The sequence below is a fragment of the Triticum aestivum genome, chromosome 7A (assembly GCF_018294505.1).
Source record: "Triticum aestivum cultivar Chinese Spring chromosome 7A, IWGSC CS RefSeq v2.1, whole genome shotgun sequence".
NCBI lineage: Eukaryota > Viridiplantae > Streptophyta > Magnoliopsida > Poales > Poaceae > Triticum > Triticum aestivum.
The window spans coordinates 442,709,358-442,717,420 of record NC_057812.1 but is presented as its reverse complement, the minus strand read 5'-3'; positions in this window follow the sequence as shown (position 1 = coordinate 442,717,420).

Here is an 8,063-nt window from a genome sequence, read left to right as displayed (position 1 = left end):
ACATCATCATCAGGGGCCGGATTAGACGATGCAGAGGTTCTTTTCCTGTGGGCAGTCTTCCTCACAGCTTTAGTCTTTTGCCAAGTTGCTCTTTCCGGTTTGTCTGGTTTTTCTGGTTTCTCCTGCGGCAGTTTCTTGCTCCAAAATGGATCATTGCCCTGATTACACAGACACTGATATTAAACAAAGACCAGATATATCATTAACAGATTCAGCAAAAAGAAAAATCAAAGTCTTACAGCTGGCGGTTTGTTGGTGGCACAGAAGCGAAGCAGGCCGTTTCTAGCACAGACGTGTTCCGGTTCATTCAGCATCTTATTCACAGCCTCTGTGATTTCTTCATCGGTGAGCTGGATTTTGGAATGTCGCAGTGGGTCATCAACACTGCCAGTATACTCGCACATCAAACCGGAGCGCTGACTAAGGGGAAGTATGCTCCATGATATCCAACAGCGAGCGAGATCAACCCCTGTTAAACCATTGGCCATAAAGGCTCTGAGCTTTGACAGTTGAGGAGCATATTTGCTTCTCTCCTGTGCAGTCAATCTTTGTGGAAAAGGGTGTGTATTGCTGAGCCGCTCCGGACGAAAGCCAGGCAAGGGATTCTCACCAGCAGGGGAGGTGTCTTTGCAGTAGAACCATGCCTGATTCCATTCTTTGGGGTGGCTATGCAGTTTGGCGTGAGGGTATGTGACCTCTTTCCTTTTCTGAATCGCCACGCCACCCAACTCCTTATTGGAGCCGTCAGTAAACTCAGTACGGCGGTTTAGATGGAAAAGGTTTCTGAACAATTCCACTGTGGGCTCCTCTTGAAAGAATGCTTCACAGAGCACTTGGAAGTGACACATATTTGTAACAGAGTTGGGGCCAGTATCTTGTGGATGGAGCTGGAAATCGGCTAAAACATCCCGGTAAAATTTAGAACCGGGCGGCTTAAAGCCCCGGGCTAAGTGATCTATGAAAACAACCTCTCCTTCTCGAGGTGTGGGAGGGCATTCTTTGCCAGGAGCCCTCCAATGGATGGTATCTTTGCTGCCTAAAGCGCCAATCAAGACTAAATCGTCCAGTTGAGCCTCTGTGACGCGAGAAGGAACCTAATTGCACTCATACACTTGCTTGGCCATGATGGAATCTACAAGGTAGAAGATCCCGGTTCAAAAATGCATTTGATCAAGATACATTGGTATGGGCACTGTTAAACCAGAGACAGAACTATTTGAACCGGAGTTTTATGAAGCAACAAGCATCTGGCGGTTCAATAAGGGAACTAATGGCCTATACCGGTTTGGAAAAATTTTCTATAAGGTTAAACCGCCTGATCTAAGCATTGCGGATGGACAAGTACGCAGAAACAGGTTTCACAAGATTTCCTTATAGCATTGGATCTGAAGCAAGTTCATAAAAGAGATAAATACTTAGAGGTTCAAAGGAGCAGTACCGAACCAATGAGAAAAACGTTCATATAGATCTATGGTTTTGATATGCATAAGTGAAGGCGAAGGTCAAACAACTATCATTGCACAGAGTAAAGATTTGCGGATTCATCTAAAGATCTATCGTATGAGCAAGAGGCGGACGATGAATACTGAAGAACTGTGAAACCCTAAAACAGATCTGCAGGGGAAAGGATAGAAGGTTTACCGGAGCTGCGGAAGACGCGGAAGATTGCCGCGATGCTCTGGTGTGCCCAGGTTGATGCAGCGGCCAAGGTTGAGGCAGAGGTCTATGGTGGCGGCGGAGCTCTGAAGCCAGGCGATGCGAGGAAGACGAAGCAGAAGGGGAAGAAGGGAAAGAGAAAGGAAATGACCCTTCGGTCCTATTTATAAGACAAAAAGACATGTGTCAGGCGCGACAATCAAGGGGCCACGAAACGGAGCTGTCGCCTCGATTTCCGCAGATATATTAAATAAAGAAGCATAATGGATATCTTCGTTATGACAGGTGACGTCACTCCGGTTTACAGTAATTAGAGAAGATGACATCATGGCGGTTTACCAATTTATGAGAAGACGTTGAAGATGAAGTTTTTGTTAAAGGATTGACATGAACCCGTTCAAATCAATCTGGGGCCTAATGTTGGGGATATTACTGTTGGGCGTAAACCGGCCTATCTGGGCCGGGTCAACTTCATCAGTAGTTCCAAAGTGATAAAGCCCAAGAAGGCAGATGAGGGCCTAAGGCCCGTAGCCGGTTCAAGACTTGTAGTTGTAAACCAGAATTTGTATATAAACTTGTATTGTAAGTTAGGAATAAAGAGAGACCAACCCGGATACGAATATCGACCGGTGTTGGGACTCTGTGAACCGACGGGTGTCACCCGTGTATATAAGGGGATGACCCGGCGGCGGTTCAAGGACAACAGACAATAACTCGAGACATAGGCGAAGCTTGTTTGCTCCCTAGTCATCGAAACCCCATCAATTCCATCACAACTAGACGTAGGCTTTTACCTTCATTGAAGGGGCCGAACTAGTATAAACTCTCTTGCGTCCATGAGTACGCTTTAACCCCTTCAAGCTAACCCGTCGCGATGGCTCCACGACTAAGTCCTTTCTCTAGGGCATCTGTTGTGACAAAACCACGACACGAACCCTACGGGTTCCAGAACTATGTAGACATGACCGAGACTCATCTCCAGTCAATAACCCAGCGGAACCTGGATGCTCATATTGGCTCCCACATATTCTACGAAGATCTTTATGGCTCAAACCGCATAACAACATACGTTGTTCCCTTTGTCATCGGTATGGTACTTGCCCGAGATTCGATCGTCGGTATCACTATACCTAGTTCAATCTCATTATCGGCAAGTCTCTTTACTCGTTTTGTAATGCATCATCCCACAACTAACTCATTAGTCACATTGCTTGCAAGGCTTATAGTGATGTGCATTACCGAGAGGGCCCAGAGATACCTCTCCAACGATTGGAGTGACAAATCCTAATCTCGATCTATGCCAACTCAACAAACACCATCGAAGACACCTGTAGAGCATCTTTATAATCACCCAGTTACGTTGTGACATTTGATAGGACACTAAGTGTTCCTCCGGTACTCGGGAGTTGCATAATCTCATAGTCATTGGAACATGTATAAGTCATGGAGAAAGCAATAGCAATAAACTAAATGATCGTAGTGTTAAGCTAATGGATGGGTCTTGTCCATCACATCATTCTCTAATGATGTGATCCCATTCATCAAATGACAACACATGTCTATGGCTAGGAAACTTAACCATATTTGATTAACGAGCTAGTCTAGTAGAGGCATACTAGGCACACTCTGTTTGTCTATTTATTCACACATGTACTAAGTTTCCGGTTAATACAATTCTAGCATGGATAATAAATATTTTTCATGACATAAGGAAATATAAATAACAACTTTATTATTGCCTCTAGGGCATATTTCCTTCAGTCTCCCACTTGCACTAGAGTCTATAATCTAGATTACATAGTAATGATTCTAACACCCATGGAGTCTTGGTGCTGATCATGTTTTGCTCGTGAGAGAGGCTTAGTCAACGGGTCTACAACATTCAGATCCATATGTGTTTTGCAAATCTCTATGTTCCCTCCTTGACTTGATCACAGATGGAATTGAAGCGTCTCTTGATGTGCTTGGTTCTCTTGTGAAATTTGGATTCCTTTACCAAGGCAACTGCACCAGTATTGTCACAAAAAAGATATGAACTCCTTCATCCAGACTCCTTCATTTGCTGCTTCCAAAGCAGCTATGAGTTCCGCTTCACACATAGATCCCGCCACGACGCTCTGCTTAAAACTGCACCAATTGACAGCTCCACCACTCAATAAAAATACGTATCCAGTTTGTGACTTAGAGTCATCCGGATCAGTGTCAAAGCTTGAACCGATGTAACCGTTTACGACGAGCTCTTTGTCACCTCCATAAACAAGAAACATATCCTTAGTCCTTTTCAGGTATTTTAGGATGTTCTTGACCACTGTCAAGTGATCCACTCCTAGATTACTTTGGTACCTCCCTGCAAAACTAATAGAAAGGCACACATCAAGTCTGGTACACAGCATTGCATACATGATAGAACCTATGGCTGAAGCATAGGGAATGACCTTCATTTTCTCTCTATCTTCTGTTGTGGTCGGGCATTGAGTCTGACTCAACTTCACACCTTGTAACACAGGCAAGAACCCTTTCTTTGCTTGATCCATTTTGAACTTCTTCAAAACTTTATCAAGGGATGTGCTTTGTGAAAGTCCAATTAAGCGTCTTGATCTATCTCTATAGATCTTGATGCCTAATATATAAGCAGGTTCACCGAGGTCTTTCATTGAAAAATTCTTATTCGAGTATCCTTCTATGCTATTAAGAAATTCAATATCATTTGTGATCAACAATATGTCATCCACATATAATATCAGAAATGCTACAGAGCTCCCACTCACTTTCTTGTAAATATAGCTTCTCCAAAAGTCTGTATAAAACCATATGCTTTGATCACACTATCAAAGCATATATTCCAACTCCGAGATGCTTGCACCAGTCCATAAATGGATCGCTGGAGCATGCTCACTTTGTTAGCACCTTTTGGATCGACAAAACCTTCTGGTTGCATCATATACAACTCTTCTTTAAGATATCCATTAAGGAATGCAGTTTTGACATCCATTTGCCAAATTTCATAATCATAAAATGCAGCAATTGCTAACATGATTCGGACGGACTTAAGCATCGCTACGGGTGAGAAGGTCTCATCGTAGTCAACTCCTTGAACTTGTCGAAAACCTCTCACAACAAGTCGAGCTTTATAGATAGTAATATTACCATCAACGTCAGTCTTCCTCTTGAAGATCCACTTATTCTCTATGGCTTGCCGATCATCGGGCAAGTCAACCAAAGTCCACGCTTTGTTCTCATACATGGATCCCATCTCAGATTTCATGGCCTCAAGCCATTTCGCGGAATCTGGGCTCATCATCGCTTCCTCATAGTTCGTAGGTTCGCCATGGTCAAGTAACATGACTTCCAGAACAGGATTACCATACCACTCTGGTGCGGATCTTACTCTGGTTGACCTACGAGGTTTGGTAGTAACTTGATCAGAAGTTTCATGATCATCATCATTAACTTCCTCACTAATTGGTGTAGGAATCACTGGAACTGATTTCTGTGATGAACTACTTTCCAATAAGGGAGCATGTACTATTACCTCATCAAGTTCTACTTTCCTCCCACTCACTTCTTTTGAGAGAAACTCCTTCTCTAGAAAGGATCCATTGTTAGCAATGAATATCTTGCCTTCGGATCTGTGATAGAAGGTGTACCCAACAGTCTCCTTTGGGTATCCTATGAAGACACATTTCGCCGATTTGGGTTTGAGCTTATCAGGTTGAAGCTTTTTCACATAACCATTGATAACCCACAAGTATAGGGGATCGCAACAATTTTCGAGGGTGGAGTATTCAACCCAAATTTATTGATTCGACACAAGGGGAGACAAAGAATATTCTCAAGTATAAACAGTTGAGTTGTCTTTTCAACCGCACCTGAAAGACTTAATATCTGCAGCGAAGTATTTAGTAGCAAAGTAATATGGAAGTAACGGTAATGGTGGCAAAGGTAACAATATTGGTTTTGTAGCAATTGTAACAGTGGCAACGGAAAAGTAACTAAGCAAAGATCAATATGTAAAAAGCTTGTAGCCAATGGATCAGTGATGGATAATTATGTTGGATGTGATTCCTCATGCAACAGTTATAACATAGGGTGACACAGAACTAGCTCCAGTTCATCAATGTAATGTAGGCATGTATTCCGAATATAGTCATACGTGCTTATGGAAAAGAACTTGCATGACTTCTTTTGTCCTACCCTCCCGTGCCAGCGGGGTCCTATTGGAAACTAAGGGATATTAAGGCCCCCTTTTAATAGAGTACCGGAACAAAGCATTAACACTTAGTGAATACATGAACTCCTCAAACTACGGTCATCACCGGGAGTGGTCCCGATTATTGTCACTTCGGGGTTACCGGATCATAACACGTAGTAGGTGACTATTGACTTGCAAAATAGGATCAAGAACTCACATATATTCATGAAAACATAATAGGTTCAGGTCTGAAATCATGGCACTCAGGCCCTAGTGACAAGCATTAAGCATAGCAAAGTCATAGCAACATCAATCTTAGAACATAATGGATACTAGGGATCAAATCCTAACGAAACTAACTCGATTACATGATAAATCTCATCCAACCAATGACCGTCCAGCAAGCCTACGATGGAATTACTCACGCATGGCGGTGAGCATCATGAAATTGGTGATTGAGGAAGGTTGATGATGACGATGGCTACGGATTCCCCTCTCCGGAGCCCCGAACGGACTCCAGATCAGCCCTCCCAAGAGAGATTAGGGCTTGGCGGCGGCTCCGTATCGTAAAAACACGATGAATCCTTCTCTCTGATTTTTTTTCTTCCTGAACGTGAATATATAGAGTGGAGTTGACGTCGGTGGAGCCTCAGGGGGCCCACGAGGCAGGGGGCGCGCCCCAGGAGGGCGCGCCCTGCACCCTTGTGGACAGGGTGTGGACCCCCTGGTGTTGATTATTTCGCCAATATTTTTTATTAATTCCAAAAATATTCTTCGTGAAGTTTCAGGTCATTCCGAGAACTTTTATTTCTGCACAAAAATAACACCATGGCAATTCTACTGAAAATAGCGCCAGTCCGGGTTAGTTCCATTCAAATCATGCAAGTTAGAGTCCAAAACAAGGTCAAAAGTGTTTGGAAAAGTAAATACGATGGAGACGTGTCAACTCCCCCAAGCTTAAACCTTTTCTTGTCCTCAAGCAATTCAGTTGACAAACTGAAAGTGATAAAGAAAAACTTTTACAAACTCTGTTTGATCTTGTTGTTGTAAATACGTAAAGCCATCATTCAAGTTTTCAGCAAAGATTATGAACTAACCATATTCACAATAACATTAAGGTATCATGTTTACGCATATTAATGGCATAATCAACTAGCAAGCAATAATAATAAATCTCGGATGACAATACTTTCTCAGAATAATCATAATATGATATAACAAGATGGTATCTTGCCAGCCCTTTCTGAGACCGCAAAACATAAATGCAGAGCACCTCTGAAGCTCAAGGACTGACTAAACATTGTAATTCATGGTGAAAGAGATCCAGTCACAGTCATACTCAATGTAAATTAATAGTAATGCATACACATGATAGCGGTGCTCTCCAACTGGTGCTTTTTAATAAGAGGATGATGACTCAACATAAAAGTAAATAGATAGGCCCTTCTCAAAGGGAAGCAGAGATTTGTAGAGGTGCCAGAGCTCGAGTTTTGAAACAGAGATAAATAATATTTTGAGTGGTATAATTTCATTGTCAACATAAGAACCAAGAGATCTCGATATCTTCCATGCTACACACATTATAGGCGGTTCCCAAACAGAATGGTAAAGTTTATACTCCACCACCACCAACAAACATCAATCCATGGCTTGTCCGAAACAATGGGTGCCTCCAACTAACAACAATCCTGGGGGAGTTTTGTTCGCAATTATTTTAGTTTAAGCATGGGACTGGGCATACCGGTTACCGGCCATTTTCTCGTAAATGAGGAGCGGAGTCCACTCCTGTGAGAATAACCCACCTAGCATGGAAGATATAGACAACCCTAGTTGATACATGAGTATTCAAGCATACAAAATAGAATTTCATATGAATGTTTAGAGTTTGGCACATACAAATTTACTTGGAACGGCAGGTAGATACCGCATATAGGAAGGTATGGTGGACTCATATGGAATAACTTTGGGGTTTATGGAAGTGGATGCACAAGCAGTATTCCTGCTTAGTACAAATGAAGGCTAGAAAAAAGACTGGGAAGCGACCAACTAGAGAGCGACAACATTCATGAACATGCATTAAAATTAATCAACACTAAGTGCAAGCATGAGTAGAATATAATTCACCATGAACATAAATATCGTGGAGGCTATGTTGATTTTGTTTCAACTACATGCGTGAACATATGCCAAGTCAAGCCACTCGAATCATTCAAAG